Source organism: Salvelinus fontinalis, unplaced genomic scaffold, assembly GCF_029448725.1.
Source record: "Salvelinus fontinalis isolate EN_2023a unplaced genomic scaffold, ASM2944872v1 scaffold_0496, whole genome shotgun sequence".
Taxonomy (NCBI): Eukaryota; Metazoa; Chordata; class Actinopteri; order Salmoniformes; family Salmonidae; genus Salvelinus; species Salvelinus fontinalis.
Window position 1 is genome coordinate 1 of NW_026600705.1, and position 22,500 is coordinate 22,500.

Below are 22,500 nucleotides of genomic sequence, written 5' to 3' on the forward strand. Positions count from 1 at the left end.
TGTGTGTGTGTGTGTGTGCGTGCGTGCGTGCGAGACATCACAGATCTATATTCATCACAAGACCTCCACTGATATAACATAGATCCTCCATTCTAGACAGCACAAGACCTCCACTCATAGACAGTAACATTCAGAAAGTATTCAGACCCCTTGACTTTTTCCACATTTTGTAACATTTTGTTATAGCCTAATTCTAAAATGAATTACCCCCCCCCCCCCCTCCTCAATCTACACAACAATACCCCATAATGACAAAGCAAAAACAGATTTTTAGAAATGTATTACAATTAAAAAACTGAAATACCTTATTTACATAAGTATTCAGACCATTTTGCTATGAGACTAGAAATTGAGCTCAGGTGCATCCTGTTTCCATTGATCATCCTTGAGATGTTTCTACAACTTGATTGGAGCCCACTTGTGGTAAACTCAATTGATTGGACATGATTTGGAAAGGCAGACACCTGTCTATATAAGGTCCCACAGTTGACAGTGGATGTCAGAGCAAAAACCAAGCCATGAGGTCGAAGGAATTGTCCGTAGAGCTCCGAGACAGGATTGTGTCGAGGCAGAGATTTGGTGAAGGATACCAAAACATTTCTACAGCATTGAAGGTCCCCAAGAACACAGTGGCCTCCATCGTTCTGAAATGGAAGAAGTTTGGAACCACCAAGACTCTTCCTAGAGCTGGCCGCCCGGCCAAACTGAGCAATCGGGGGAGAAGGGCATTGGTCAGGGAGGTGACTCTGACAGAGCTCCAGAGTTCCTCTGTGGAGATGGGAGAACCTTCCAGAAGGACAATCATCTCTGCAGCACTCCAACTATCAGGCCTTTATGGCAGAGTGACCAGATGGAAGCCACTCCTCAGTAAAAGGCACATGACAGCCCGCTGGGAGTTTTCCCAAAGGCACCTAAAGGACTCAGACCATGAGAAACAAGATTCTCTGGTCTGATGAAACCAAGATTGAACTCTTTGGCCTGAATGCCAAGCGTCATGTCTGGAGGAAACCTGGCACCATCTCTACGGTGAAGCATGGTGGTGGCAGCATCATGCTGTGGGGATGTTTTTCAGCGGCAGAGACTGGGAGACTAGTCAGGATCGAGGGAAAGATAAACGGAGAAAAGTACAGAGAGATCCTTGATGAAAACCTGCTCCAGAGCGCTCAGGACCTCAGACTGGGGGTGAAGGTTCACCTTCCAACAGGACAACGACCCTAAGAACACAGCCAAGAGAACGCAGGAGTGGCAAGACAACGCAGGAGTGGCTTCGGGACAAGTCTCTGAATGTCCTTGAGTGGCCCAGCCAGAGCCCGGACTTGAACCCGATCGAACATCTCTGGAGAGACCTGAAAATAGCTGTACAGCATGAATTTCTCAAGGTTTGGTTTAGCCAAATCAGTTCTGGTATACTCACAGACTTTATTCAAACAGTTTGAGAAACTTTAGCGTGTTTTCGATCCACATCTAAACAATTTTGGAAGTCAATCTAGAGTGACCTGGATGCCAATCACACACGGGTTCCATCAGAACTAGGACTACCGTTGTAACAGGACCCAGGATGCTAATCACAGACGGGTTCTATCAGAACCAGGACTACCGTTGTAACAGGACCGAGGAACGGGTTCTATCAGAACCAGGACTACCGTTGTAACAGGACCCAGGATGCTAATCACACACGGGTTCTATCAGAACCAGGAGTACCGTTGTAACAGGACCGAGGATGCTAATCACACACGGGTTCTATCAGAACCAGGACTACCATTGTAACAGGACCCAGGATGCTAATCACACACGGGTTCTATCAGAACCAGGACTACCGTTGTAACAGGACCCAGGATGCTAATCACACACGGGTTCTATCAGAACCAGGACTACCGTTGTAACAGGACCGAGGATGCTAATCACACACGGGTTCTATCAGAACCAGGACTACCGTTGTAACAGGACCCAGGATGCTAATCACACAAGGGTTCTATCAGAACCAGGACTACCGTTGTAACAGGACCGAGGAACGGGTTCTATCAGAACCAGGACTACCGTTGTAACAGGACCCAGGATGCTAATCACACACGGGTTCTATCAGAACCAGGACTATCGTTGTAACAGGACCCAGGATGCTAATCACACACGGGTTCTATCAGAACTAGGACTACCGTTGTAACAGGACCGAGGATGCTAATCACACACGGGTTCTATCAGAACCAGGACTACCGTTGTAACAGGACCCAGGATGCTAATCACACACGGGTTCTATCAGAACCAGGACTACCGTTGTAACAGGACCCAGGATGCTAATCACACACGGGTTCTATCAGAACCAGGACTACCGTTGTAACAGGACCGAGGAACGGGTTCTATCAGAACTAGGACTACCGTTGTAACAGGACCCAGGATGCTAATCACACACGGATTCTATCAGAACCAGGACTACCGTTGTAACAGGACCCAGGATGCTAATCACACACGGATTCTATCAGAACTAGGACTACCGTTGTAACAGGACCCAGGATGCTAATCACACACGGGTTCTATCAGAACCAGGACTACCGTTGTAACAGGACCCAGGATGCTAATCACACACGGATTCTATCAGAACCAGGACTACCGTTGTAACAGGACCCAGGATGCTAATCACACACGGGTTCCATCAGAACCAGGACTACCGTTGTAACAGGACCCAGGATGCTAATCACACACGGATTCTATCAGAACCAGGACTACCGTTGTAACAGGACCCAGGATGCTAATCACACACGGATTCTATCAGAACTAGGACTACCGTTGTAACAGGACCCAGGATGCTAATCACACACGGGTTCTATCAGAACCAGGACTACCGTTGTAACAGGACCCAGGATGCTAATCACACACGGGTTCCATCAGAACCAGGACTACCGTTGTAACAGGACCCAGGATGCTAATCACACACGGATTCTATCAGAACCAGGACTACCGTTGTAACAGGACCCAGGATGCTAATCACACACGGGTTCTATCAGAACTAGGACTACCGTTGTAACAGGACCCAGGATGCTAATCACACACGGGTTCTATCAGAACCAGGACTACCGTTGTAACAGGACCCAGGATGCTAATCACACACGGGTTCCATCAGAACCAGGACTACCGTTGTAACAGGACCCAGGATGCTAATCACACACGGGTTCCATCAGAACCAGGACTACCGTTGTAACAGGACCCAGGATGCTAATCACACACGGGTTCCATCAGAACCAGGACTACCGTTGTAACAGGACCCAGGATGCTAATCACACACGGGTTCTATCAGAACCAGGACTACCGTTGTAACAGGACCCAGGATGCTAATCACACACGGGTTCTATCAGAACCAGGACTACCGTTGTAACAGGACCCAGGATGCTAATCACACACGGATTCTATCAGAACCAGGACTACCGTTGTAACAGGACCCAGGATGCTAATCACACACGGGTTCCATCAGAACCAGGACTACCGTTGTAACAGGACCCAGGATGCTAATCACACACGGATTCTATCAGAACTAGGACTACCGTTGTAACAGGACCCAGGATGCTAATCACACACGGGTTCTATCAGAACCAGGACTACCGTTGTAACAGGACCCAGGATGCTAATCACACACGGGTTCCATCAGAACCAGGACTACCGTTGTAACAGGACCCAGGATGCTAATCACACACGGGTTCCATCAGAACCAGGACTACCGTTGTAACAGGACCCAGGATGCTAATCACACACGGATTCTATCAGAACCAGGAATACCGTTGTAACAGGACAGAGGCTACAAACGTGTTAATTATTCAACTTCTCGCTGCAGCCGACCAGACACAAGCCTTTCTGTTCTGTTATGCTCTACATCTTGTGTGTGTGTGTGTGTGTGTGTGTGTGTGTGTGTGTGTGTGTGTGTGTGTGTGTGTGTGTCTGGGATAAAAACAGTGTATTTGACTGATGTTGAATGAACAAGGACACGTTTCGTCCATTAAAGGAGAAGAAACAGAGAGAGGGAGGCTCTTCTATACACACGCACGCACGCACGCACGCGCGCGCGCACGCGCACGCACGCACGCACGCACGCACACACACACACACACACACACACACACACACACACACACACACACACACACACACACACACACACACACACACACACACACACACACACACACACACACACACACACTGCATGTGATCTGTTCTGTGTTCAGTCATGTATTCGATGAATTTTATCCCCCCAAGAACAAACACTAGAAAACTGGAGGAGTAAACGTTCTGTTTACTCTAGACCAGGCCCTAATCCCCGGGACTCTGGACGTTCTGTTTACTCTAGACCAGGCTCTAATCCCCGGGACTCTGAACGTTCTGTTTACTCTAGACCAGGCCCTAATCCCCGGGACTCTGAACGTTCTGTTTACACTAGACCAGGCCCTAATCCCCGGGACTCTGGACGTTCTGCTGACTCTAGACCAGGCTCTAATCCCCGGGACTCTGGACGTTCTGTTTACTCTAGACCAGGCCCTAATCCCCGGGACTCTGGACGTTCTGTTTACTCTAGACCAGGCTCTAATCCCCGGGACTCTGAACGTTCTGTTTACTCTAGACCAGGCCCTAATCCCCGGGACTCTGAACGTTCTGTTTACACTAGACCAGGCCCTAATCCCCGGGACTCTGGACGTTCTGTTTACTCTAGACCAGGCCCTAATCCCCGGGACTCTGAACGTTCTGTTTACTCTAGACCAGGCCCTAATCCCCGGGACTCTGGACGTTCTGTTTACACTAGACCAGGCCCTAATCCCCGGGACTCTGAACGTTCTGTTTACTCTAGACCAGGCCCTAATCCCAGGGACTCTGAACGTTCTGTTTACTCTAGACCAGGCCCTAATCCCAGGGACTCTGAACGTTCTGTTTACTCTAGACCAGGCCCTAATCCCCGGGACTCTGAACGTTCTGTTTACACTAGACCAGGCCCTAATCCCAGGGACTCTGAACGTTCTGTTTACACTAGACCAGGCCCTAATCCCCGGGACTCTGGACGTTCTGTTTACACTAGACCAGGCCCTAATCCCCGGGACTCTGAACGTTCTGTTTACACTAGACCAGGCCCTAATCCCAGGGACTCTGAACGTTCTGTTTACACTAGACCAGGCCCTAATCCCCGGGACTCTGAACGTTCTGTTTACACTAGACAAGGCCCTAATCCCCGGGACTCTGAACGTTCTGTTTACACTAGACCAGGCCCTAATCCCCGGGACTCTGGACGTTCTGTTTACTCTAGACCAGGCCCTAATCCCCGGGACTCTGAACGTTCTGTTTACACTAGACCAGGCCCTAATCCCAGGGACTCTGAACGTTCTGTTTACACTAGACCAGGCCCTAATCCCCGGGACTCTGGACGTTCTGTTTACTCTAGACCAGGCCCTAATCCCAGGGACTCTGAACGTTCTGTTTACACTAGACCAGGCCCTAATCCCAGGGACTCTGAACGTTCTGTTTACTCTAGACCAGGCCCTAATCCCAGGGACTCTGAACGTTCTGCTTACTCTAGACCAGGCCCTAATCCCCGGGACTCTGGACGTTCTGCTTACTCTAGACCAGGCCCTAATCCCCGGGACTCTGGACGTTCTGCTTACTCTAGATCAGGCCCTAATCCCCGGGACTCTGGACGTTCTGTTTCCTATAGACCAGGCCCTAATCCCCGGGACTCTGGACGTTCTGTTTACTCTAGATCAGGCCCTAATCCCCGGGACTCTGGACGTTCTGCTTACTCTAGACCAGGCCCTAATCCTCGGGACTCTGGACGTTCTGTTTACTCTAGACCAGGCCCTAATCCCCGGGACTCTGGACGTTCTGTTTACTCTAGACCAGGCCCTAATCCCAGGGACTCTGGACGTTCTGTTTACTCTAGACCAGGTAGCCTAGTGGTTAGAGCAGGTAGCCTAGTGGTTAGAGCAGGTAGCCTAGTGGTTAGAGCAGGTAGCCTAGTGGTTAGAGCAGGTAGCCTAGTGGTTAGAGCAGGTAGCCTAGTGGTTAGAGCAGGTAGCCTAGTGGTTAGAGCAGGTAGTCTAGTGGTTAGAGCAGGTAGTCTAGTGGTTAGAGCAGGTAGCCTAGTGGTTAGAGCAGGTAGTCTAGTGGTTAGAGCAGGTAGCCTAGTGGTTAGAGCAGGTAGCCTAGTGGTTAGAACAGGTAGCCTAGTGGTTAGAGCAGGTAGACTAGTGGTTAGAGCAGGTAGCCTAGTGGTTAGAGCAGGTAGTCTAGTGGTTAGAGCAGGTAGCCTAGTGGTTAGAGCAGGTAGCCTAGCGGTTAGAGCAGGTAGCCTAGTGGTTAGAGCAGGTAGCATAGTGGTTAGAGCAGGTAGTCTAGTGGTTAGAGCAGGTAGCCTAGTGGTTGGAGCAGGTAGCCTAGTGGTTAGAGCCTAGTGGTTAGAGCAGGTAGCCTAGTGGTTAGAGCAGGTAGCCTAGTGGTTCGAGCAGGTGGCCTAGTGGTTAGAGCAGGTAGCCTAGTGGTTAGAGCCTAGTGGTTAGAGCAGGTAGCCTAGTGGTTAGAGCAGGGAGTCTAGTGGTTAGAGCAGGTAGCCTAGTGGTTAGAGCAGGTAGCCTAGTGGTTAGAGCAGGTAGCCTAGTGGTTAGAGACAGGTAGCCTAGTGGTTAGAGCAGGTAGCCTAGTGGTTAGAGCAGGTAGCCTAGTGGTTAGAGCAGGTAGCCTAGTGGTTAGAGCAGGTAGTCTAGTGGTTAGAGCAGGTAGCCTAGTGGTTAGAGCAGGTAGCCTAGTGGTTAGAGCAGGTAGCCTAGTGGTTAGAGACATGTAGCCTAGTGGTTAGAGACAGGTAGCCTAGTGGTTAGAGACAGGTAGCCTAGTGGTTAGAGCAGGTAGCCTAGTGGTTAGAGCAGGTAGACTAGTGGTTAGAGCAGGTAGCCTAGTGGTTAGAGCAGGTAGCCTAGTGGTTAGAGCAGGTAGTCTAGTGGTTAGAGCAGGTAGCCTAGTGGTTAGAGCAGGTAGCCTAGCGGTTAGAGCAGGTAGCCTAGTGGTTAGAGCAGGTAGCATAGTGGTTAGAGCAGGTAGCCTAGTGGTTAGAGCAGGTAGCCTAGTGGTTGGAGCAGGTAGCCTAGTGGTTAGAGCCTAGTGGTTAGAGCAGGTAGCCTAGTGGTTAGAGCAGGTAGCCTAGTGGTTCGAGCAGGTGGCCTAGTGGTTAGAGCAGGTAGCCTAGTGGTTAGAGCCTAGTGGTTAGAGCAGGTAGCCTAGTGGTTAGAGCAGGGAGTCTAGTGGTTAGAGCAGGTAGCCTAGTGGTTAGAGCAGGTAGCCTAGTGGTTAGAGCAGGTAGCCTAGTGGTTAGAGACAGGTAGCCTAGTGGTTAGAGCAGGTAGCCTAGTGGTTAGAGCAGGTAGCCTAGTGGTTAGAGCAGGTAGCCTAGTGGTTAGAGCAGGTAGTCTAGTGGTTAGAGCAGGTAGCCTAGTGGTTAGAGCAGGTAGCCTAGTGGTTAGAGCAGGTAGCCTAGTGGTTAGAGACAGGTAGCCTAGTGGTTAGAGCAGGTAGCCTAGTGGTTAGAGCATGTAACCTAGTGGTTAGAGACAGGTAGCGTAGTGGTTAGAGCATGTAACCTAGTGGTTAGAGCAGGTAGCCTAGTGGTTAGAGTAGGTAGCCTAGTGGTTAGAGCAGGTAGCCTAGTGGTTAGAGCATGTAACCTAGTGGTTAGAGCAGGTAACCTAGTGGTTAGAGCAGGCAGCCTAGTGGTTAGAGCAGGTAGCCTAGTGGTTAGAGCAGGTAGCCTAGTGGTTAGAGCAGGTAGCCTAGTGGTTAGAGCAGGTAGCCTAGTGGTTAGAGCAGGTAGTCTAGTGGTTAGAGCAGGTAGTCTAGTGGTTAGAGCAGGTAGCCTAGTGGTTAGAGCAGGTAGTCTAGTGGTTAGAGCAGGTAGCCTAGTGGTTAGAGCAGGTAGGCTAGTGGTTAGAACAGGTAGCCTAGTGGTTAGAGCAGGTAGACTAGTGGTTAGAGCAGGTAGCCTAGTGGTTAGAGCAGGTAGTCTAGTGGTTAGAGCAGGTAGCCTAGTGGTTAGAGCAGGTAGCCTAGCGGTTAGAGCAGGTAGCCTAGTGGTTAGAGCAGGTAGCATAGTGGTTAGAGCAGGTAGCCTAGTGGTTAGAGCAGGTAGCCTAGTGGTTGGAGCAGGTAGCCTAGTGGTTAGAGCCTAGTGGTTAGAGCAGGTAGCCTAGTGGTTAGAGCAGGTAGCCTAGTGGTTCGAGCAGGTGGCCTAGTGGTTAGAGCAGGTAGCCTAGTGGTTAGAGCCTAGTGGTTAGAGCAGGTAGCCTAGTGGTTAGAGCAGGGAGTCTAGTGGTTAGAGCAGGTAGCCTAGTGGTTAGAGCAGGTAGCCTAGTGGTTAGAGCAGGTAGCCTAGTGGTTAGAGACAGGTAGCCTAGTGGTTAGAGCAGGTAGCCTAGTGGTTAGAGCAGGTAGCCTAGTGGTTAGAGCAGGTAGCCTAGTGGTTAGAGCAGGTAGTCTAGTGGTTAGAGCAGGTAGCCTAGTGGTTAGAGCAGGTAGCCTAGTGGTTAGAGCAGGTAGCCTAGTGGTTAGAGACATGTAGCCTAGTGGTTAGAGACAGGTAGCCTAGTGGTTAGAGACAGGTAGCCTAGTGGTTAGAGCAGGTAGCCTAGTGGTTAGAGCAGGTAGACTAGTGGTTAGAGCAGGTAGCCTAGTGGTTAGAGCAGGTAGCCTAGTGGTTAGAGCAGGTAGTCTAGTGGTTAGAGCAGGTAGCCTAGTGGTTAGAGCAGGTAGCCTAGCGGTTAGAGCAGGTAGCCTAGTGGTTAGAGCAGGTAGCATAGTGGTTAGAGCAGGTAGCCTAGTGGTTAGAGCAGGTAGCCTAGTGGTTGGAGCAGGTAGCCTAGTGGTTAGAGCCTAGTGGTTAGAGCAGGTAGCCTAGTGGTTAGAGCAGGTAGCCTAGTGGTTCGAGCAGGTGGCCTAGTGGTTAGAGCAGGTAGCCTAGTGGTTAGAGCCTAGTGGTTAGAGCAGGTAGCCTAGTGGTTAGAGCAGGGAGTCTAGTGGTTAGAGCAGGTAGCCTAGTGGTTAGAGCAGGTAGCCTAGTGGTTAGAGCAGGTAGCCTAGTGGTTAGAGACAGGTAGCCTAGTGGTTAGAGCAGGTAGCCTAGTGGTTAGAGCAGGTAGCCTAGTGGTTAGAGCAGGTAGCCTAGTGGTTAGAGCAGGTAGTCTAGTGGTTAGAGCAGGTAGCCTAGTGGTTAGAGCAGGTAGCCTAGTGGTTAGAGCAGGTAGCCTAGTGGTTAGAGACAGGTATACTAGTGGTTAGAGCAGGTAGCCTAGTGGTTAGAGCATGTAACCTAGTGGTTAGAGACAGGTAGCGTAGTGGTTAGAGCATGTAACCTAGTGGTTAGAGCAGGTAGCCTAGTGGTTAGAGTAGGTAGCCTAGTGGTTAGAGCAGGTAGCCTAGTGTTTAGAGCAGGCAGCCTAGTGGTTAGAGACAGGTATCCTAGTGGTTAGAGACAGGTAGCCTAGTGGTTAGAGACAGGTAGCCTAGTGGTTAGAGACAGGTAGCCTAGTGGTTAGAGACAGGTAGCCTAGTGGTTAGAGCAGGTAGCCTAGTGGTTAGAGCAGGTGCCTAGTGGTTAGAGCAGGTAGCCTAGTGGTTAGAGCAGGTAGTCTAGTGGTTAGAGGCAGGTAGCCTAGTGGTTAGAGCAGGTAGTCTAGTGGTTAGAGGCAGGTAGCCTAGTGGTTAGAGCAGGTAGTCTAGTGGTTAGAGCGTTGGACTAGTAACCGAAAGGTTGCTGGATAGAATCCCTGAGCTGACGAGGTAAAAATCTGTCGTTCTGCCCCCTGAACAAGGCAAATTAACCCACTGTTCCTAGGCTGTCATTGTCAATAATAATTTGTTCTTAACTGACTTGCCTAGTTAAATAATTAAAAAAATATATAACCAATTCTAAATGGCACCAGCAGTTTGCAAAGTAGGTCCTTAACTAGTTACCCCATCCACAAAGTCATGAACCCCCACCTATTTCTACACTTTCTCTACTTAAAATCTGATTTTAAACCTTAACCACACTATTAACCTTATAACTAACTTTATATTAAGTACATTTTTGTTTACATACATTTTTTTAAACGATATAGCCAATTTTGACTTTGTGGCTGTGGTAACTAATTACATCCGCAAAGTAACCTAAAACGGAAATCAGATGGGATGCAAATACTCAAAAAATAAATAAATAATCTACAGCTGTCGGGAAACACATATTTCCCTACTCCAATTAACTCGTCCCATTTTTAATTTATGATAAAACTGTCATCATTTGACAAGGAATGTAGCTTGTCTATCCAATCAGATACATTTTAATAGGTATTTGATTATGTAGGCCTAACTAGAGCCTGTGTATCCCATCAGATACGTTTTAATAGGTATTTGATTATGTAGGCCTAACTAGAGCCTGTGTATCCCATCAGACACGTTTTAATAGGTATTTGATTATGAAGGTCTAACTAGAGCCTGTGTATCCCATCAGATACGTTTTAATAGGTATTTGATTATGTAGGTCTAACTAGAGCCTGTGTATGCCATCAGATTCGTTTTAATAGGTATTTGATTATGTAGGCCTAACTAGAGCCTGTGTATCCCATCAGATACGTTTTAATAGGTATTTGATTATGTAGGTCTAACTAGAGCCTGTGTATCCCATCAGATACGTTTTAATAGGTATTTGATTATGTAGGTCTAACTAGAGCCTGTGTATCCCATCAGATACGTTTTAATAGGTATTTTATTATGTAGGCCTAACTAGAGCCTGTGTATCCCATCAGATACGTTTTAATAGGTATTTGATTATGTAGGCCTAACTAGAGCCTGTGTATCCCATCAGATACATTTTAATACGGTATTTATTTATGTAGGTCTAACTAGAGCCTGTGTATCCCATCAGATACGTTTTAATAGGTATTTGATTATGTAGGCCTAACTAGAGCCTGTGTATCCTATCAGATACGTTTTAATAGGTATTTGATTATGTAGGCCTAACTAGAGCCTGTGTATCCCATCAGATACGTTTTAATAGGTATTTATTTATGTAGGCCTAACTAGAGCCTGTGTATCCCATCAGATACAGTTTAATAGGTATTGATTTATTAGGTCTTACTATAGCCTGTCTATCCCATTTTAATAGGTATTTGATTATGTAGGTCTAACTAGAGGCTGTGTATCCCATCAGATACATTTTAATAGGTATTTGATTACGTAGGCCTAACTAGAGGCTGTGTATCCCATCAGACACATTTTATTAGGTATTTGATTATGTAGGCCTGATTGTAGCCCGTGTGCAGACTCAGCATGCGTGTGTAGAAGGAAGCCGTCAGAACGCAATGGAGTGAATGAGACAAGGAGAGGAAAGGGGAATTTATAGGGAGGGAGAAGAACCGTTTGGTCCTGGGCTTCGTTTCACATGTACAAACGGAACGCTAGAGTCAAAGCAAATGAACGTTGACTTGAATATAAACTGGTTACCAACGTAATGAGAGATTAGAGAAGTAAAAAAATATATATATTTTTTAAATGTTTGGCTAATAAATGTTTTGTGAAAACTTCCTGACATGCAAGTTTGAAGGGAATAATTTAACTTCCTCTTTGGTGTTCCTCAAGGTTCCGTTTTAGGACCACTATTGTTTTCACTCTATATTTTTACCTCTCGGTGATGTCATTCGGAAACATAATGTTAACTTTCACTGCCATGCGGACGACACACAGCTGTACATTTCGATGAAACATGGTGAAGCCTCCAAAAAATTGCTCTCGCTAGAAGCCTGTGTTTTCAGACATAAGGAAGTGGGTGGCGGGCAAATGTTTTACTTTATAAACTCGGAGAAAACAGAGATTCTAGTTCTAGATCCCAAGAAACAAAGATATCTGCTGTTGGATCTGACGATTCATCTCGATGGTTTTGTACAGACGTCTCTAAAATGAAACTGTGAAGGAACTCGGCGTTACTCTGGACAATGGTCTCTCTTTTGACGAACATATCAAGACTGTTTCAAGGACAGCCTTTGTTTTTTAATCTTCCTAACATTGCAAAAAGAAATTATGCAGAAAAAAACGAATCCATGCTTTTGTCACTTCTAGATTAGACTACTGCAATGCTCTACTCTCCTGCTACCCGGATAAAGCACTAAATAAACTTCAGTTAGTGCTAAACACGGCTGCTAGAATCATGATCCTGCCCGTACATACCTACACGTACGCTACGGTCACAAGACGCAGGCCTCCTTACTGTCCCTAGGATTTCTAAGCAAACAGCTGGAGGCAGGGCTTTCTCCTATAGAGCTCCATTTTTATGGAATGTTCTGCCTGTCCATGTGAGAGACGCAGACTCGGTCTCGACCTTTAAGTCTTTATTGAAGACTCATGTCTTCAGTAGGTCCTATGATTGAGTGTAGTCTGAGGCCAGGAGTGTGAAGGTGAACGGAAAGGCACTGGAGCAACGAACTGCTGTTTCTGCCTGGCCGGTTCCTCTCTTACTACTGCTCTTCCATGCCGTCCCTAGGAGGGGTGCGTCACGTCGTGACAGGATTTTTTCAATATACTCAACTTGAGTTGAGTCTCTTTCTCTCTCTCTCCCATCTCTCTCTCTCCCGTCTCTCTCTCTCCTGTCTCTCTCTCTCTCCTGTCTCTCTCTCTCCTCTCTCTCTCGCCTGTCTCTCTCTCTCCTGTATCTCTCTCTTTCTCTCTCTCTCTCTGTCTCTCTCTCTCTGTCTGTCTCTCTCTCCTGTATCTCTCTCTCCTGTCTCTCTCTCTCTCCTGTCTCATCAGAGCCATGGCACTAGAGAACACTAGACCTATGCATAACCGTGGAATAACCGTGGAACTAGAGAACAGCAGAAGCAGGGAACTAGAGAACAGCAGAACCATGGACCTGGAGAACAGCAGAACCATGGAACTGGAGAACAGCAGAACCGTGGAACTAGAGAACAGCAGAACCATGGAACTGAAGAACAGCAGAACCGTGGAACTAGAGAACAGCAGAACCATGGAAGTAGAAAAAAGCAGAACCATGGAACTGGAGAACAGCAGAACCATGGAACTGGAGAACAGCAGAACCATGGAACTGGAGAACAGCAGAACCATGGAACTGGAGAACAGCAGAACCATGGAACTGGAGAACAGCAGAACCATGGAACTAGAGAACACTAGAACCATGGAACTAGAGAACAGAAGAACCGTGGAACTAGAGAACAGCAGAACCATGGAACTAGAGAACAGCAGAACAGCAGAACAGCAGAACAATGGAACAAGAGAACACTAGAACCATGGAACTAGAGAACAGCAGAACCATGGAACTAGAGAACAGCAGAACCATGGAACTAGAGAACAGCAGAACCATGGAACTAGAGAACAGCAGAACCATGGAACTAGAGAACAGCAGAACCATGGAACTAGAGAACAGCAGAACCATGGAACTAGAGAACAGCAGAACCATGGAACTAGAGAACAGCAGAACCATGGAACTGGAGAACAGCAGAACCATGGAACTAGAGAACAGCACTGTCTCACCAATACAGGGTCCTGTCATGCTAGTCTAGATCTATATCTAATAGACAGAGAGACACACTGTCTCCCCCATACAGGGTCCTGTCCTGCTAGTCTAGATCTATATCTAATAGACAGAGACACACTGTCTCACCCATACAGGGTCCTGTCCTGCTAGTCTAGATCTATATCTAATAGACAGAGAGACACACTGTCTCACCCATACAGGGTCCTGTCCTGCTAGTCTAGTCTAGATCTATATCTAATAGATAGAGAGACACACTGTCTCCCCCATACAGGGTCCTGTCCTGCTAGTCTAGATCTATATATAATAGACAGAGAGACACACTGTCTCCTCCATACAGGGTCCTGTCCTGCTAGTCTATATCTATATCTAATAGATAGAGAGACACACTGTCTCACCCATACAGGGTCCTGTCCTGCTAGTCTAGATCTATATCTAATAGACAGAGAGACACACTGTCTCACCCATACAGGGTCCTGTCCTGCTAGTCTAGTCTAGATCTATATCTAATAGATAGAGAGACACACTGTCTCCCCCATACAGGGTCCTGTCCTGCTAGTCTAGAGCTATATCTAATAGACAGAGACACACACTGTCTCCCCCATACAGGGTCCTGTCCTGCTAGTCTAGAGCTATATCTAATAGACACAGAAACACTGTCTCACCCATACAGGGTCCTGTCCTGCTAGTCTAGATCTATATCTAATAGACACAGACACACTGTCTCACCAATACAGGGTCCTGTCCTGCTAGTCTAGATCTATATCTAATAGACAGAGAGACACACTGTCTCCCCCATACAGGGTCCTGTCCTGCTAGTCTAGATCTATATCTAATAGACAGAGAGACACACTGTCTCCCCCATACAGGGTCCTGTCCTGCTAGTCTAGATCTATATCTAATAGACACAGACACACTGTCTCACCAATACAGGGTCCTGTCCTGCTAGTCTAGATCTATATCTAATAGACAGAGAGACACACTGTCTCACCCATATAGGGTCCTGTCCTGCTAGTCTAGATCTATATCTAATAGACAGAGAGACACACTGTCTCCCCCATACAGGGTCCTGTCCTGCTAGTCTAGATCTATATCTAATAGACAGAGAGACACACTGTCTCCCCCATACAGGGTCCTGTCCTGCTAGTCTAGAGCTATATCTAATAGACAGAGACACACACTGTCTCCCCCATACAGGGTCCTGTCCTGCTAGTCAAGAGCTATATCTAATAGACACAGAGACACTGTCTCACCCATACAGGGTCCTGTCCTGCTAGTCTAGAGCTATATCTAATAGACAGAGAGGCACACTGTCTCACCCATACAGGGTCCTGTCCTGCTAGTCTAGATCTATATCTAATAGATAGAGAGACACACTGTCTCCCCCATACAGGGTCCTGTCCTGCTAGTCTAGAACTATATCTAATAGACAGAGAGACACACTGTCTCACCAATACAGGGTCCTGTCCTGCTAGTCTAGATCTATATCTAATAGACAGAGAGACACACTGTCTCCCCCATACAGAGTCCTGTCCTGCTAGTCTAGATCTATATCTAATAGACAGAGAGACACACTGTCTCACCCATACAGGGTCCTGTCCTGCTAGTCTAGATCTATATCTAATAGACACTAGAGACACTGTCTCACCCATACAGGGTCCTATCCTGCTAGTCTAGATCTATATCTAATAGACAGAGAGACACACTGTCTCACCCATACAGGGTCCTGTCCTGCTAGTCTAGAGCTATATCTAATAGACACAAAGACACTGTCTCCCCCATACAGGGTCTTGTCCTGCTAGTCTAGATCTATATCTAATAGACAGAGAGACACACTGTCTCACACATACAGGGTCCTGTCCTGCTAGTCTAGATCTATATCTAATAGACACAGAGACACTGTCTCACCCATACAGGGTCCTGTCCTGCTAGTCTAGAGCTATATCTAATAGACAGAGAGACACACTGTCTCACCAATACAGGGTCCTGTCCTGCTAGTCTAGATCTATATCTAATAGACAGAGAGACACACTGTCTCACCCATACAGGGTCCTGTCCTGCTAGTCTAGATCTATATCTAATAGACAGAGAGACACACTGTCTCACCCATACAGGGTCCTGTCCTGCTAGTCTAGAGCTATATCTAATAGACAGAGACACACACTGTCTCCCCCATACAGGGTCCTGTCCTGCTAGTCTAGAGCTATATCTAATAGACACAGAGACACTGTCTCACCCATACAGGGTCCTGTCCTGCTAGTCTAGAGCTATATCTAATAGACAGAGAGGCACACTGTCTCACCCATACAGGGTCCTGTCCTGCTAGTCTAGATCTATATCTAATAGATAGAGAGACACACTGTCTCCCCCATACAGGGTCCTGTCCTGCTAGTCTAGAACTATATCTAATAGACAGAGAGACACACTGTCTCACCAATACAGGGTCCTGTCCTGCTAGTCTAGATCTATATCTAATAGACAGAGAGACACACTGTCTCCCCCATACAGAGTCCTGTCCTGCTAGTCTAGATCTATATCTAATAGACAGAGAGACACACTGTCTCACCCATACAGGGTCCTGTCCTGCTAGTCTAGATCTATATCTAATAGACACTAGAGACACTGTCTCACCCATACAGGGTCCTATCCTGCTAGTCTAGATCTATATCTAATAGACAGAGAGACACACTGTCTCACACATACAGGGTCCTGTCCTGCTAGTCTAGATCTATATCTAATAGACAGAGAGACACACTGTCTCCCCCATACAGAGTCCTGTCCTGCTAGTCTAGATCTATATCTAATAGATAGAGAGACACACTGTCTCCCCCATACAGGGTCCTGTCCTGCTAGTCTAGAACTATATCTAATAGACAGAGAGACACACTGTCTCACCAATACGGGGTCCTGTCCTGCTAGTCTAGATCTATATCTAATAGACAGAGAGACACACTGTCTCACACATACAGGGTCCTGTCCTGCTAGTCTAGATCTATATCTAATAGACACAGAGAAACTGTCTCACCCATACAGGGTCCTGTCCTGCTAGTCTAGAGCTATATCTAATAGACAGAGAGACACACTGTCTCACCAATACAGGGTCTTGTCCTGCTAGTCTAGATCTATATCTAATAGACAGAGAGACACACTGTCTCCCCCATACAGGGTCCTGTCCTGCTAGTCTAGATCTATATCTAATAGACAGAGAGACACACTGTCTCCCCCATACAGAGCCCTGTCCTGCTAGTCTAGATCTATATCTAATAGACAGAGAGACACACTGTCTCACCCATACAGGGTCCTGTCCTGCTAGTCTAGATCTATATCTAATAGACACTAGAGACACTGTCTCACCCATACAGGGTCCTATCCTGCTAGTCTATATCTATATCTAATAGACAGAGAGACACACTGTCTCACCCATACAGGGTCCTGTCCTGCTAGTCTAGAGCTATATCTAATAGACACAAAGACACTGTCTCCCCCATACAGGGTCCTGTCCTGCTAGTCTAGATCTATATCTAATAGACAGAGAGACACACTGTCTCACACATACAGGGTCCTGTCCTGCTAGTCTAGATCTATATCTAATAGACACAGAGACACTGTCTCACCCATACAGGGTCCTGTCCTGCTAGTCTAGAGCTATATCTAATAGACAGAGAGACACACTGTCCCAGGGGCCCTGACCTCAAAGGGGCCTGACCTCCAGGGGGCCCTAACCTCCAGGGGCCTGACCTCCTGGGGCCCTGACCTCCAGGGGCCTGTCCTCCAGGGCTCCTGACCTCCAGGGGCCTGACCTCCAAGGGGCCCTGACCTCCAGTGGGGCCTGACCTCCAGGGGCCTGACCTCCAAGGGGCCCTGACCTCCAGGGGCCCTGACCTCCAGGGGGCCCTAACCTCCAGGGAGCCTGACCTCCAGGGGCCCTGACCTCCAGGGGCCCTGACCTCCAGGGCCCTGACCTCCAGGTGCCCTGACCTCCAGGGGCCCTGACCTCCAGGGGCCTGACCTCCAGGGGCCCTGACCTCCAGGGGGCCCTAACCTCCAGGGAGCCTGACCTCCAGGTGCCCTGACCTCCAGGGGCCCTGACCTCCAGGTGCCCTGACCTCCAGGGAGCCTGACATCCAGAGGCCCTGACCTCCAGGGGCCCTGACCTCCAGGGGCCCTGACCTCCAGGGGCCCTGACCTCTAGGGAGCCTGACCTCTAGGGGGCCTGACCTCCAGGGGCCTGACCTCTAGGGGCCCTGACCTCCAGGTGCCCTGACCTCCAGGGAGCCTGACCTCCAGGGGCCCTGACCTCCAGGGAGCCTGACCTCCAGGGGCCTGTCCTCCAGGGGCCCTGACCTCCAGGGGCCCTGACCTCCAGGGGCCTGACCTCCAGGGCCGTGACCTCCAGGGCCCTGATCTCCAGGGGGCCTGTCCTCCAGGGGGCCTGACCAACAAGGGGCCTGACCTCCAGGGTTCCTGACCTCCAGGGTTCCTGACCTCCAGGGGGCCTGACCTCCAGGGTTCCTGACCTCCAGGGCCGTGACCTCCAGGGCCCTGATCTCCAGGGGGCCTGTCCTCCAGGGGGCCTGACCAACAAGGGGCCTGACCTCTAGGGTTCTGACCAACAAGGGGCCTGACGTCCAGGGTTCCTGACCTCCAGGGGCCGTGACCTCCATTGATTTTGTTACACTCTCACTAAGATATCATTAACATATGGCATAAGTCATGGCAAAATGTGTAGATTTGCCATGTAGATTCTAGCTTTAAAACTGCTAAAAAATTACTCTCCACCCCATGACAAAATATGTAGAATTGCAACAAAAAAAACATACATGAAACAGTTTTATATGCCCCATGGTAAACGGCTAAAGACCGGCCCTGAGTCAATTACCCAAACAAGGCAGGGCCCCCCCAGTTGCCCATGTGGGCCCCCTTACCTCCTCTCCCCACCCATCTGGTGATTAGCAGAGCGGTAGCAGGCCTCTCTCTCTCTCTCTCTCTCTCTCTCTCTCTCTCTCTCTCTCTCTCTCTCTCTCTCACCTTCCAGACAGCAGGTTGGTCACAGACCACCACCCTCTCTCTCTCTCTCTCTCTCTCTCTCTCTCTCTCTCTCTCTCTCTCTCTCTCTCTCTCTCTCTCTCTCTCTCTCTCTCTCTCTCTCCCCCCCCCCCTCTCTCTCTCTCTCTCTCTCTCTCTCTCTCTCTCTCTCTCTCTCTCTCTCTCTCTCTCTCTCTCTCTCTCTCTCTCCCCCCCCCCCCCCCTCTCTCTCTCTCTCTCTCTCTCTCTCTCTCTCTCTCTCTCTCTCTCTCTCTCTCTCTCTCTCTCTTACCTTCCAGACAGCAGGTTCGCCACAGACCAGAGTGAGTCATCACCTCTTCGTTCTTCCGGCTCGTGTCGTTGTCATTGGTGCTTTTACTTTTGCACGTCCCTCGTGAGTACAGCCAGTAGTCGGTCCCGACCGCGATCGTCATGAGGCTGAAGGCGGCGAAAGCCCCCACGGTGGTCACCAGCATCTGGACGCCTCGGTCACACATCAACATCTTCATTGACGGTTTTAAAATATCTCACGTCACGAGACAGCTTACTTACTGAGAAAAACAACCGATGTCATTTACATCGGTAAAGAGAAGGGAAAGGAAGAGCGAGAGAGAGCAGATGAGAGAGAGGGAGGGAGAGAGAGAGAGAGAGAGAGAGAGAGAGAGAGAGAGAGAGAGAGAGAGAGAGAGAGAGAGAGAGAGAGAGGCTCGGGGCTTCACTGATCAAACCGGGTCGTTTTAACGACCAGTGGCTCAAGACTCCACCACAGACTAGACTGGCGGCAGCGGTGACGCCACATATCTTTCTCTTCTTCTTCGTCTTCTTGGAATCTCCTGTTGAAATCCAGGGCTGGGCTGCGTCCCTTTAGCTACCCGAACCAGCCTCTCCCTCTTTCCTCTCGTTCAGTCTCCTAGCTCAACTTCCCCAACCAGCCTCTCCAGACCTAACGTCCGTTAACGTCCACAGCGGCGGAATGACTCCATCTTCATCCGTCTAATAATAACACAACCAAAAAACAACAACACAATTGAGATGTGTTTATTTTTGTTGTTGAACGAGCGCATTATAATATTTTAAATATGTATTTTTTTGATTACACCATCAATAATCTATCTGTCACATACATACACACGTAACGTATAGACTACACAACTCACCGATAGAATCCTGGACGGCTGTGGATTGAAACGCTCTCCTCCTCCGTTAACGATTTCATTCACGTTAGCCAGGCAGACAGACAGTCAGTCAGACAGGCGGGAAGACGGTTCAGTTCCACTCGTCTCTTAGGTATTCCGGTAACGTCCTCCTCCTCCCTCCTTGAATGAACGAGCGCCTTTTCTATCTCCCGGTATGAGAGAAACGGCAAGTACACATCCGACCGTTAGCCTGCCGCTGCTGTTGTTGTTGACACGCTAACATTGTTCTTGGATATCCTCTCTCCGGTCCAGAGCGAACACACTCCACACACACACACACCACACTCACACACACTCATACAGACACATAGCCCGCTACACACAAAGCGCTTTAACCGAAACACCGACACAAACAACACGGCACTTACACGCTCTCTCTCTCTCTCTCTCTCTCTCTCTCTCTCTCTCTCTCTCTCTCTCTCTCTCTCTCTCTCTCTCTCTCTCTCTCTCTCTCTCTCTCTCTCTCCTCTCTCTTTTGCTCCCTCACTCACACACGTGTACCGAAAAGCACAAAATATATATCCCGTTTTTTCAAATCCGGTTTGTTTTCTGAAATCTCAATGTCTTACTCCAGGCGGGTCTAGTGAGCTGACCCTAACAGCGGTGCAGCGTAAACGGAAGTCAATCTGGAGGTTTTTTTATTAAAACGACGGTAGGTCTGGCTGCTCCTCTCCGTGAAACGTGCCGGTTAAACAGATGACAGCCAGCCAGCCCCCACGCTCTATCCCCAGCCGCTAACGGGTGTCTAACACCGCCCACGGATCGCTTTGTGGGGAGACTGTGATGCGTTGCTGTGTTGTTGCCACGTAGTAACAGCTTTCCCGACCGGCTGCTGTCCACGGTGCTGAACTGAATGGATTCTGTTTGGCACATCTGACTGTTTCTCCCTGACTGCCTGCTCCCAACCTGACTGTTTCTCCCTGACTGCCTGCTCCTAACCTGACTGTTTCTCCCTGACTGCCTGCTCCTAACCTGACTGTTTCTCCCTGACTGCCTGCTCTTCACCTGACTGTTTCTCCCTGACTGCCTGCTCCCAACCTGACTGTTTCTCCCTGACTGCCTGCTCCCAACATGACTGTTTCTCCCTGACTGCCTGCTCCTAACCTGACTGACTGTTTCTCCCTGACTGCCTGCTCCTAACCTGACTGTTTCTCCCTGACTGCCTGTTCCCAACCTGACTGATTCTCCCTGACTGCCTGCTCCTAACCTGACTGATTCTCCCTGACTGCCTGCTCCTAACCTGACTGATTCTCCCTGACTGCCTGCTCCTAACCTGACTGTTTCTCCCTGACTGCCTGCTACTAACCTGACTGTTTCTCCCTGACTGCCTGCTCCTAACCTGACTGTTTCTCCCTGACTGCCTGCTCCTAACCTGACTGTTTCTCCCTGACTGCCTGCTCCTAACCTGACTGTTTCTCCCTGACTGCCTGCTCCTAACCTGACTGTTTCTCACTGACTGCCTGCTCCCAACCTGACTGTTTCTCCCTGACTGCCTGCTCCTAACCTGACTGTTTCTCCCTGACTGCCTGCTCCTAACCTGACTGTTTCTCCTGACTACCTGCTCCTAACCTTACTGTTTCTCCCTGACTGCCTGCTCTTCACCTGACTGTTTCTCCCTGACTGCCTGCTCCCAACCTGACTGTTTCTCTCTGACTGCCTGGTCCTAACCTGACTGTTTCTCTCTGACTGCCTGCTCCTAACCTGACTGTTTCTCCCTGACTGCCTGCTCCTAACCTGACTGTTTCTCCCTGACTGCCTGCTCCTAACCTGACTGTTTCTCACTGACTTCCTGCTCCTAACCTGACTGTTTCTCCCTGACTGCCTGCTCCTAACCTGACTGTTTCTCCCTGACTGCCTGCTTCTAACCTGACTGTTTCTCCCTGACTGCCTGCCCTTCACCTGGCTGTTTCTCCCTGACTGCCTGCTCCTAACCTGACTGTTTCTCCCTGACTGCCTGCTCCTAACCTGACTGTTTCTCCCTGACTGGCTGCTCCTAACCTGACTGTTTCTCCCTGACTGCCTGCTCCTAATCTGACTGTTCTCCCTGACTGCCCTGCTCCTAACCTGACTGTTTCTCCCTGACTGCCTGCTCCTAACCTGACTGTGTCTCCCTGACTGCCTGCTCCTAACCTGACTGTTTCTCCCTGACTGCCTGCTCCTAATCTGACTGTTTCTTCCTGACTGCCTGCTCCTAACCTGACTGTTTCTCCCTGACTGCCTGCTCCAAATCTGACTGATTCTCCCTGACTGCCTGCTCCTAATCTGACTGTTTCTCCCTGACTGCCTGCTACTAACCTGACTGTTTCTCCCTGACTACCTGCTCCTAACCTGACTGTTTCTCCCTGACTGTCTGCTCCTAACCTGACAGTTTCTCCCTGACTGCCTGCTCCTACCCTGACTGTTTCTCTCCTGACTGCCTGCTCCTAACCTGACTGTTTCTCCCTGACTGCCTGCTCCTAACCTGACTGTTTCTCCCTGACTGCCTGTTCCCAACCTGACTGATTCTCCCTGACTGCCTGCTCCTAACCTGACTGTTTCTCCCTGACTGCCTGCTCCTAACCTGACTGTTTCTCCCTGACTGCCTGCTCCTAACCTGACTGTTTCTCCCTGACTGCCTGCTCTTCACCTGACTGTTTCTCCCTGACTGCCTGCTCCCAACCTGACTGTTTCTCCCTGACTGCCTGCTCCCAACCTGACTGTTTCTCCCTGACTGCCTGCTCCTAACCTGACTGTTTCTCCCTGACTGCC

At 49.1% G+C, this 22,500-nt stretch overlaps 1 long non-coding RNA gene across 1 annotated transcript; it reads right to left on the bottom strand.

The window, feature by feature from the left end:
• Positions 1-18,746: 18,746 nt before the first annotated feature.
• LOC129846353 (uncharacterized) lies at positions 18,747-20,778 on the bottom strand. The gene is made up of 2 exons (XR_008758234.1): positions 19,714-20,778; positions 18,747-19,549 (listed from the first exon to the last, which is right to left on the bottom strand). It is a non-coding gene; the product is annotated as an uncharacterized LOC129846353 (long non-coding RNA).
• Between the last annotated feature and the right edge of the window lie 1,722 nt (positions 20,779-22,500).